Source organism: Procambarus clarkii, chromosome 33 (assembly GCF_040958095.1).
Source record: "Procambarus clarkii isolate CNS0578487 chromosome 33, FALCON_Pclarkii_2.0, whole genome shotgun sequence".
Taxonomy (NCBI): domain Eukaryota; kingdom Metazoa; phylum Arthropoda; class Malacostraca; order Decapoda; family Cambaridae; genus Procambarus; species Procambarus clarkii.
This window is the reverse complement of record NC_091182.1, coordinates 6,666,837-6,678,498: the sequence shown is the minus strand read 5'-3', so window position 1 is coordinate 6,678,498 and position 11,662 is coordinate 6,666,837. Positions and strand designations below refer to the sequence as shown.

The 11,662-nt window shown below is 45.6% G+C and overlaps 1 pseudogene; it reads left to right on the top strand.

Annotated features, from left to right (window-relative positions):
• The first annotated feature begins 10,581 nt into the window (after positions 1-10,581).
• LOC138370673 (tRNA (guanine-N(7)-)-methyltransferase-like) lies at positions 10,582-11,404 on the top strand (annotated as a pseudogene).
• The last annotated feature ends 258 nt before the right edge of the window (positions 11,405-11,662 follow it).

Sequence of the window (11,662 nt, the reverse complement as noted above, 5' to 3'; positions counted from 1 at the left end):
GAGGCGCAACTGCACCCTGCGTGACGGGAGATGTCTCCCGGACCAAGTGTAAAGCAGAGGTCTATTGCTGTCTCTTTAAAGCTACACTTTACAGTACAAAAGGTAATCCAGCAAAAATCTTTGAGCACTCACGTGTACGTCGTTCCTCGTCCTAGTCTGAGATAACAGTTACATCGTCAGGATCTATGAGCTGTCTCGTAGCTCGGCTCGCCCAAAACAATCGGAAGGTACAGCCCTGCACCTTTCCTATTGATTAGAGGAAGGTGCAGGGCTGTAGCCAATCACGTCTCTCGTTGCATCCCGGGTATGCCAGTGTCACCGCCCTAGATGGGAACCAACTCCCCTACAACTGTCACAGAAGCCAAATTTGGAGTACTAGGCTAATACCTTCCCTTGCGAATTCCTCAAAGCTGACGTTATAAACAAAATCGTGCGACTTGCACATTCCCACAAACTTAAACATTCTCTGGGCCACCTAGCACATTTGTAGGGTGGATATCAATGACTGGGGGGAAGGCCTGAATGGGACAAATCAAAATATTCTACATGGTGCAATTTCAGAAGCTGTTTCATGTATCATTTTACCTCTGGCCTGCGTGTGCTGCTAAAGACCTTGTTTTCATAACCATATCTTTATATTTAAGTCATTGAAGGCTGGTGCAATCCCCGTTTTTCTATTACTCCCTTTCATCTAAGTAAGTGGCTCGTAGTTTTTTTTTTATTTATATTTTTACATGCAAGTATGCGATTTAAATTACAATAAAACATAAAATTAGAAACATAACAGAACAAAACAAGAAACCGCCGGCCAGAAGGACCGACAGAACAACAAGTATCAAAACTGGAAAGGGTACAAGAAATGCAGAATAAATACACAAAAGGTTACAAAATAGACAACAAAACAGAAAACAATTCACAAACACGCATGCAATGCAAGCAAAACAAGAACTTAGCAACAAGTTAAATCATTTTAGTAGTACGAAACAAAACAATCCCCGGCCTGAAGGACCGACAACAAAGCACAACAGTATGAACAAATTGAAACGTAATAAAAAATACAAGAAAATAACACACCACACAACCAGCCAATAACAAACAAAAAAATATAAAAAATATAAAAAAGATACAAATAAAAGACAAACAATACATAAGCATAAAATAAAACACATAGGGCACGGGAATAACACAAAACAAATACATGAAGACTAACACACACACACCAAAACACCCGCCTCGCCACAAACAAAGGGAGAGGCACGGGCACAAACTACCGAAAGGCAAACAAACAGCCAGAAGGGCACACAGCACAAAATTAGAAAATTATTAGACATACTTGCCCGGAAACACGTCCCGAGGGAATCGTACATGGAACGCCTCCCATCGTAACCACTGCCAAGGGCCCTGACCATCCACCGGGGACGCCATATCATCCGGGACATTGGCAACAAACACCCTCAAACAGGGCACCCAAATGGTATCACTCCTGATCCTAGTGACCGGCACACGCTCCCACACCAATGGAACTGCCCCACCCGTAAAGTCCAGCGCCTCCTCGCAGATCGGTAACAGAGCAATCCGCGCCCAGTGACCCAACGGCATCACAGACTCCGGTAACACAGTCCCCAAGTCCCCAACGGATATCCTCAGAGGAGGGAGCCGGACAGAAGGCACTACCACAGGGGCACCAGCGTCCACGGGCACACCACCGGACGACCGCCGGGATACCGAACTGCGCACATCCTTCCGCAAGGTCACCACCAGGCCACGCCCAACCCCTTCATCCCTGGCAGCGGAGGCCACCACTCCCCACCGCGGAGAGGCCCCCGGTGGAGAAGAAACATCAGGCACACCCGAGACACAGGCATCAACGTCAGCAGACACAATGACCTCCGCCACCACTAACTTCGGAGCCAACGACGCATCCGGAACCACTCCATCCATACCCGAAGACCCACAGTCACTAAATTCCCCAACATCAGTCCAGGCAGACGACGAACGCCGGGAACGTTTGGGCACCGGGCTGAGATCGTCAGAGCCGGAAGCTGACTCAGAAACACGGGCCCCACTAGCCGGACGAACTGACGCCCGCCGCAGAACAGCAGCAGCCTCGACCACAGGGGAAACTGGACCACACACATCAGGGGCCCCCACAGCCACCCCAGCACAGCCGGGACCCGAGGCGAGGATGCAGGGCCAGGCGCAGCAGCTGAAGTCGGGCGTGCACACGGCGATGCCTCACAGGGAGCAACAGGAAGGTCCACGGGCGCAACAGCGACAGGAGCAGGAGTAGCATCCGACGGCACTGCAACATCCGGAGGAGGGTCGGTGACAACCGGGGGAACGTCGGGCGACTCAGGGGGAGCCTCAGCAACGAACGGGGCGCTTACCTCCTCACCCCCGGAGTCCTCGTCCAGAGGGAGCGGTGGGAAATCCTCTTCCCGGAACAAGTTGACCTGAGCAACCGGGGCCGCATCGCACCCGGCAGCCTGATGCCCCAACAGGCCACACCGGAAACAGGTACGAGGCTGCCGGGCATAGTACACCCGGACGTAGTACCCCAGAAGCCGGACTGCAGATGGAATATCCGACCGCAGGCGCATCCCCAAGGTGCGAATGTTCGTCCGCCTACCTGCATACCTCCCAGAGAAGAGCTTGTTGACCAGCACACTGATGACTGCCCCAAACCGCTGAAAGTAACGCCGGAGAACGTCCTCGGGAAACTCCAGGGGCGCCCCATGCACACTGACATACGTCAGTGCACCACTACGGTCCGAGATGGTGACAGAGCCAGCACCACCTGGCAGCGACAACGAACGTCCCTCGTAACGACGGAGAAAACCACGGTACACCACCTCCGTCACGAACTTTATGACAACCCGGTGGGCAGTTACAAGCTCAACACCGTAAATGGCCATCACAGGGACATGGAGCATGTCGCACATGACCATTTCAATAGCCTCATATCCAGCACGACCAGTGAACTCCAGGCCCACGGAGTTCACGCGCTTAACAGGAGGAAGGGGACCACCCATGGCAAGCTCGCCACGTCAACACGCAGCCATCAACAACAGCAGGGGGGGGGGAGGCAGAGACGCCCACACCCCCTGGTGACGAAAACAGCAAACACCCCAAACTACCAGCGGCCAAACGACACGTCTGTACCTCACGACAGCTCCAGGTGGACTCCCAAATGGCTCGTAGTTGGTCAAATTCTTGAACCATCTCACCGATTCTGATGTTGCAGTTGCTGTGTTGTGGTCACTGTACGTCTTTGGCATTCCCCTCTCAATTATTTACTTAATCTGTGCTAAACTAGTATGTAAATGTCTAGATTTTTCTCTTTGTTGCAAGTTTGTTTAAGTATCCTACAATCTTAACTGTCGAGTGTTCACATTAATGCTATGACATTTGTAGTCAGATGGATGTTGCAATGTCTGTTCAACAAGAGCAGGTTCCAAAGCCTTTTGAATGGCCAGCATTTTTGTAAGGTAGAACACCTGTTTGAGTCTCTCCAACTAGCTACAGAATTTACTGCCTTAACTGCAGCTCCGGATTCTTGTCCCTGCTGGTCTACTGATCCGTCAATGAAGTGAAGCTGTCAGGTAAGTTTGCTTCGTATTTATCTGTGCAATGAAACAACAGATCGGGATTAGGCCGATTATTTTTTTCTTAAAGAGCAATGATCTTAAAGTCTGCTGGTAGATGGATTACCAAGGAGCCTACATGAAGAAGTCTGCATGTATTTCGTCGACAACCCACTCAGCGATTGTATTTGTGACCTCTTATGTATGATGTGTTTATTGCACAATGGGTCCACGTGCTGGAGTCTGAAGCTCTTCGGTTCCGAGTTGGTGCTCCAGTGATTATAATTTCAAGTGAACCGATTATTTGTCTATTCATTATCTTGGTCATGTATGCATCAAGCCCATTTACCGTTATTTCAACCGATGTTAGTTTAAATTCTAGTCTTGGTGTTAATATTTTCGTTCATCTAGGCGTTCCTGTTATGTCTCACATTACATCGTTTTGAACAACCTCAACCTGTGCCCATTGGCCCAACCCGTCCTCGACTAAAGTCCATTAGTCCAGCGGTCGACCCCACAGATGCACTCCAAAATTTTTACATGCTGTTCATTCAAAACGGAAATTCTCAAAGATAAATTAATATAATATAATAGCAAATTGTGCATATATAGGCATAGGTTAGGTTAGGTGTTTAGGTTCTGATTGATTGATGATTGATAAAGATTAAGCCACCCAAGAGGTGGCACGGGCATGAATAGCCCGTAAGTGGTACAATTTTTTTTTTTTTTTTCCCAGTGTTCTGAGGTTGCATTTAACCATCAAGCTGTTATCGTGGGGGAGGATACTGCTTCACAGTCTTTATGAGGGTGTCCAGCTGCTGGACACCTTTGTTGACCAGGAGAGTGGCTGTGTTGATGGCTTCAGGGTGGCCACTCCATGATTCAGGAACTCTTAAAGCTCTTCTAAGGTCATTGGTTGCTTCACATTCCAGAAGATAGTGAAGTAATGGCTTTTCTGTGACAGTTTGGCAGAAGATGCACTCTCTCTGTCGGGGTTCACCAATCTCCCAGTTGCATCTGTAACCTAGACGTAGTCTATATAGCCTAACTGCTATTTCTCTGTGGATTCCTTTTGGGATATTTAACCTTTCTAATTTGGTTGCCTGAAGATACCATGTTGCAGATGGCGAACCTTCAGCTATTCTCTGGTGTAGTTAGGCTTTGTTGAGATGTGAGAGTTTTTTGGTGATGATGTTTTTTATGTTCTCTAGGCTGGGTTGAATTGTTTTATGTATCACTGGATGACGAGTTGCCAATTTACCAATTTCATCAGCTTTTTCATTTAATGGGATTCCAATATGGGATGGGATCCAGTTTAAAGTTATGTTGAGGCCTTTGCCTTTAGCGACTGCTCCTTGATACAAAATGGTAATTATTTCCACATTATCTTTCCACTGTTTTGTCCTAGTATTTGAAGTGCAGCTTTTGAGTCTGTGTGTATGATTGCATTTTGAGTGTTTTGTGCAATCTGTTTAGGTTCTGTTGATTATTTGTATATGTAGTACGTTGGTGAAGCATTTCAACCCGTCCTCGACTCAAGTCCATTACACCCAGCGGTCAACCCAACAGACGCATTCATAAATTTTAACATACTGTTCATTCAACACGGAAATTTTCTCAAGTATAAATTAATATTATAATATATTAGCATATTGTGTATATATAGGCATAGGATAGGTTAGGTTAGGTGTTTAGGTTCTGTTGGCGATTATTTGTATTTGTATTACGTGGGTGAAGCATTTATAGCGTTGTGGTTCGAACAAAACTCGTCAGTGAAGCACTTGTTCCGGAAGTGTTCGAACGAAATCAGTTGTGAGTCGTGTGTAAACCGCTTTTCATTCATAAACAGGGGGTTTGGCGGGTGGATGGAATCACTTTTGGATCTTTGTTTGGAGGACGGGCTGAGCATTTACAGCGTTGTGGTTCGAACAAAATTCGTCAGTGAAGCACTTGTTCCGGAAGTGTTCGAATGAAATCGGTTGCGATTCGTGTGTATTCCGTTTTTCATTCATAAACAGAGGGGTTTGGCAGGTGCATGGAATCACTTTTGGGTCTGTTTGGAGGATCGGCTGATTGGCCAGGAGGAAGAATGATTAAGGAAAATGCTGCATAATCAACTAGGGAACGAACGACGCGTTTGTAAAACATTAATACTGTCCAGCTCCTAGACTGTGCCATGTGATTGCTCTTATTGTGGTGATAATGCTCAGTCGCCATGTACCATGTGATAATTGCTCAGTCGCAATTACGCCTTCTGATATTGAATTTACTGGCTGAATGTCATTTTAGAATTAATCCCCCGAAGATACCAGAGTTGTGTAACCCACTGAAGGTTAATGTCGGGAATGCGTAGGTGCCTGTCTGGAGTGTTGTCACCTTGTTTCATTGCCTTAGGTTTCTGTGCAGATATGTTTAGCCCTAAAATGCTGCATTCGGCTGTTACTTTATCTAGTAATACTTGTGCTTTATTCGCGAGTGAAGGACCTTTGGCGACTAATGCTGTATCAGCATAGCTTTCTAATTTAACTCCTGCAAATGCCATGGTAACTTTTTATCATTATTAACATATTTAGGTACATCTGCATTTGTGCAGCTATTGTAGACAATATGAAGGAAGAGTACAGTGTGTCAAAAATTAGCTACGTGATGGTTAAATCCCCATCACACAGGATGGCTAGTTATTTGGGGCCACATGTGCAGTAGCCTGCACTGGCAAATTTTGGGTGCATTATTAGGATATCCTCAAGAACACGAGTGTGAATAAAGTTATTGCAAATCTCCAGGTACCTCATGCCAAAGGATCTGAATGGTCTGATAACGGGGCATTCGGTGATGTGTGCAAGATCATACCCCCAGTTCCTACTCACAGTTTGCATCTGGAGTGCTCAGGATTGGGAGATCTGTCACCTGTAGCCACCTGCCACAGTTAACCAACCCAACCTGATCCTGGCAACCACTGTGTCGCACAGTCTGGTGGATGTTTATTACTGCCCATAAGCATAGGTTTCAGTTTCAGATCTGAACAAATAACTTTTTATACTGGTGCTTTCAGGTTGTTGGGAGTAATTTCTCTCCTATCAGACCCGAGTGTTTGGAACAATATAGTTTTGACAGCAGAGATGGGGATACCCAGGTCTAATTTAACTTCATCTTTGTTACACGCTATTTTGGCTGCCATGTCATTATGATGGCTTATATTTATGTGAGCATTATGATGGCTTATATTTGTGTGATGGTATCCATGCAAAGTAGATTCGAAACCCTTTACTCTTTGCAGCGATTAGGTCATTTAAAAGTGGTAGTATGAGGCTCTTGCCGTCGACCTTCCAAAAGTTTTTGATTGCTGGAAGACCAGACTTTGAATCACTAAATATTTTTTTCCTCCTATGTTTTTTAATGTACTGGTAGCTAGTTCAAGTGCTGCTAGTTCTGCTTGTGTGGAGTACAGCCAGTTGTTTAACCGGACACCGACAGTCTGTGTGCATGTGTTATTTCTATAAAAGATTTATGCTGCGGCAATCCGTCCAGTAGAAGATTGGACAGTACCGTCGGGGTAGACAGTGCTCGTGAGATCTTAAGTTTTTTATGAAGGAGGAAATTGTTTCAAGTGTAACTTTTTTGAGAAGAGCAAGTTTCGCATTACCCTTCTTGGTGACTGGTGTGTATGACACCAGAATGGTGAGGTACAGATGAAGAGGAATATCGGAGACAAGTAGATTGAATGTAAAAGGAATGTCGAGTTTGATGAGATTGTAGGCATTTATGCTCAGCCATTAATCACAAAAGGCGTGAGTCTGTAAGTTGGCACCAGTCATTAGGGTGTTAACACTGAATAATGTCAGAGTAATGCAGGAGATGCAGGGTTTCTCATGACTAAGGCGAAAGTTAGGATGGCAAAAGGCCAAGGGCTGAGGAGGACTCCTCGAAGAGTTCCACTCATACAAGTGTTGCCTCGCACTTTGCCTTACAGCTTTACTAAAGCATGTGCGCCTGTGCCTAAGAGTCAATGTCTACAAAATAATTATAATTATTATATAATCAATGCAGTCCGATTCGCAATGTCTACTAGCGAAGGGGAGAATATGGAAGTCGATTCCATAGATAAGTTCTACTAAGACAGGTAACACCAACAGAAATTGATTATGCCGGTTTCTGGTGTTGTCTGAATGCATCTCTGCCATCCAGTATTTCGTTGTTGCTACATATCAAACTGCATCGATTGTTCATGTCTGTCTCTCTTGAATTACAAGATATCATTGATTCTGAGTGGCTACTGCTTCCTGCAGCTGCTTTTGTGGATCGTTATGGTCTGATGTCTTTACTACCAGACTCTTATTGGTAGTTTGTCCATGTCGTATTTGTCCTCTTGTGCTCCGTCTTTTCTCATACTGTTCCTTATGTAACTGTGGTCTAATGCACGACCGTGTCTATTATTACACGTGATTTATCGAGTCTTGTTGGTAGAGTCTGCGTTATCTGTAAGCACTTAATAATGGTCTTTAGCCATGATCTTCACAATGTTTCTCAGCTGGACCTCTGTAAAACTGTAAATCTTGTGTTGACTCAAAGTAAGCGTATTTTGACCAATCCACACTAGAAAATGAAGGAACGACGACGTTTCGGTCCCTTTTGGATCATTCTCAAGTCGATTGTCTTAACAATCGACTTGAGAATGGTCCAAAACAGACCTGAGTGTCGTCGTCCCTTCATTTTCTAGTGTATGGATTGGTCAAAATACTTCATTCCCGTTATTGTGAATCATCGCCTGCTAATTGTATTTTTTTACCATGTATTTCTGCAGTGTTTGTTTATTATCCTATTTGGAGTTGATTGAGTCGGGAGTCATGATTGAGTCATGTGTTCCGAGTACGCGTTTCTGTCGTGGCTGTGCACGAGTGTTCCAGACGTTGGTGTTTGTGTATGTTGTGCTGGTCTGATTATCCTGACCTCAGCCGTCTGTACTTTTTCTTTCCGTGTGGCTCAGGTTGTCCTCCATACACGATGTTTGCCACCATAACTTGGACATTTGGCTGCTGTGGTCTGGGTTGCCTTGTGCTTTGCTATAATGTCTTTGGTTGGATGCCTCAGGCTGTACACTCCACATCTCTCCTCCTCGGTGCAGCGTGTTTGATGTAGGCCGTATTTCTGACATCTGAAGCCGCGCAGGGGTTCCGAGACGTATGGTCTCTGTACATTCTCCAACTTCCATGACCGAATGTTTCTGGCACATATCCCATGACGGTCACAAGAACCTGACGTGTAGCTGCTTTTGTATATTTTTGTGAGCCATCATTCTGCATTCCAGATTTGCTTGTGTTTTAGTATTGGATCTAGTGTTACGTCGACTGGGTATCCCAACAGCACGACTCGTGCGCGACTTTCTGAAGGGTCCAGCTGAGCAAGCACACAGATTTTCCTTGCAGGAATATTACCATTTCTAGATAAATTGCAGTCTTTTGGTCTGGTTGTGTCATTATAATTTATCCTTTTAGGTTGACTGAGATGGGAATTTTGAGCTTTGGTTGCCTCTTCCATTGCCGTTACTACTCCACATGTTATAGAAAAGTTAACTGTGCATTATCTTGAATTTGGGAAAATGTGCCGAGTCTGACAGTGGATGGTGTATGACTGGTGTTATCCTCTCTAGGTTCATTATATCTGGTGTCTTGCTGGTAGAAATACTTTGTGTAGCCTTGATAGCAGTTTCCTTCTCTACTTGCTGTACCTCGGTGCACTGTCCCTCGTTACCAGGAAAAGGCTTCCATTTCCCCTTTCTCCTGAACTTCTCCATGTCGTTTCCCCATAGTGAGGACAGATTCACTGCCCACCCTAATCTCAAAGTCACTCGTAGGTCTGGAGAAATTCATTTCACTCCAATGGAGGTCTAAAGTGATTTTAACATTGTAATCAGGGATACCTAACACCTAATTGAGCTGTTTGGTCTACCTTTCACAGGCAAGCTCAGTGCACCTTGTAAAATGCCCCTTTGTGGCACTACCCACAGGGTATTGCCTCGCCCTTCAGGGTATGACTAAGTGACCTGGTCAGTGGTAATGCCCTCACACAAAATAATAGGTCATGGGAGCTGAGCTACCAGACCACTGTGGTAACTGTGGGTCTCCTGCATAAGGTGCAAACAGCAAATAGTCAACAACTGTATTTATAAAAGAATTGCAGACGAAATCTTCAACGTTCCTTCCAAACAAGATATGATCAGAGTTTGGGTACTAATTGGTTGTTCCTCACAAAACAGCGAGGATTTGATCTCATAACTGCTCAAAGTCTGAAGTTTTCCATAGAACAAACCCGTGTGTGTCCTCTGCTGTACCAGTGGCGAGTCTCACGGCTTGTGATAGGCTCATCCTAGTAATGTAGGTCATTATGAGCTTTAGCCACAGCCTATAGTTCTTAGTTACCTCTATCTCTCGCCTGATGCTTCACTACTCGTAATTTGTATTATAGCTGCACTCAATTCTTAATGGATAGACCAAGTTATGGTATACTTTTATTAGCGTCTTGGCCTTGACACATACCAAACATCCATGATCCCTCCCAATTATTAAAGATTCTAGAACAACACGCACTTCCGGCGGCACGCCCTCCGGGACCCACGCACTCCGGGAGGCCCGACACACATGCAGTCAACATGTTACATCAACAGCTGTGCAAGTTCACTTCCTCGTATCACTGGAGATTGCTGCGAACCCAAAATGTTTCGTCTGAGAACATTTAATACAAGAACATTAAGTCCAACAGGTGCTATGTAGTGATTGTCTACAAGAAGACCTCATCCAGCAGACGACCCCGTCGTCATAACCTCTGAGAGCTCAAGAGGTTCCTGCTCATGCTAACACCGCCAGGTGATGAACATTCCTTGACATGAGCGCTATGTGATGAGCATTCCTTCACATGAGCGCTATGTGATGAGCAACTGCAGCCGTCGTGTTGGGTTTGAGTGTTGTGAGTGGTGAGCGGGACTACGGTGCTCGGTGCTCACATGGCCACGTGTGCTCTTCGCCCCACAACCAACAACACTGCTCAAATAATGGAGAGAAAAAGGCCTCCAGAGACAACCTATTCTCCCTTGCCAAGCTCTCCAGTAATTCACTAAAAATGCCTAAATGACCACAGAAGAAAAATTATCGACTGTGTGCTCACTTCAACCCAATTACCGGACTGGAATTGGAATTACAATGGACCTGAGTCCATACTTTCCCCAAGTACTTGTCTGCAGACAGTACCAAGAAGGTGGAATTTGCTGACATTGGATATAGCTATGGAGGAGTGTTGGTTGTCCTTGCCCAGATTTTTCCTGACACGCTTATGTTAGGCATGGAAATACGGGTGAAGGTGCCAGACTTTGTTGTTGACCGCATTCATGGCTTGAGAGATGATAAGAAGGATGTGCCTGGCGGATATCAAAATGTAGCTTGTATTCGTACTAATGCAATGAAGTACCTTCCAAATTTCTTTGAGAAAGGCCATTTAAGCAAAATGTTCCTGTTTCGTCATCCACACTTCAAAAGAGCCAAGTACAAATGGAGAATTATCAATGCATCACTTCTGGCAGTATATGGTTACGTTCTGCGTGAACGGGGGCCTTGTGTACACTGACGGATGTGAAGGACCTTCATGAGTGGATGGTTCATCCTTTTACAGAACATCCTTTATTTATTCGTGTGGATGAGAATAATTTGGCTAATGATCCAGTGGCACAGTGCCTATTTGAGAGCACCAAGGAGGGTCAGAAGGTATCCCGCAATAGTGGAGACAAGTTCCTGGCTGTTTTGTCGCAGCATGTCAGGTCCAGGACAACTTAGCATTTTGGAAGTGTGTGTACAGTAACAAACTGTATCAGACGACAGGCGAGTGGGCGCCTGACAGCTGAGTGGACAGCGCTTCGGATTCGTAGTCCTGAGGTTCCGGGTTCGATCCCCGGGGCGGCGGAGACATATGGGCAAAAAGTTTTTCACTCTGATGTCCCCTGTTACCTAGCAGTAAATAGGTACCTGGGAGGAAGACAGCTGCTACGGGCTGCTACATGGGTGTGTGTAACAAAAAGGAGGCCTGGTCGAGGA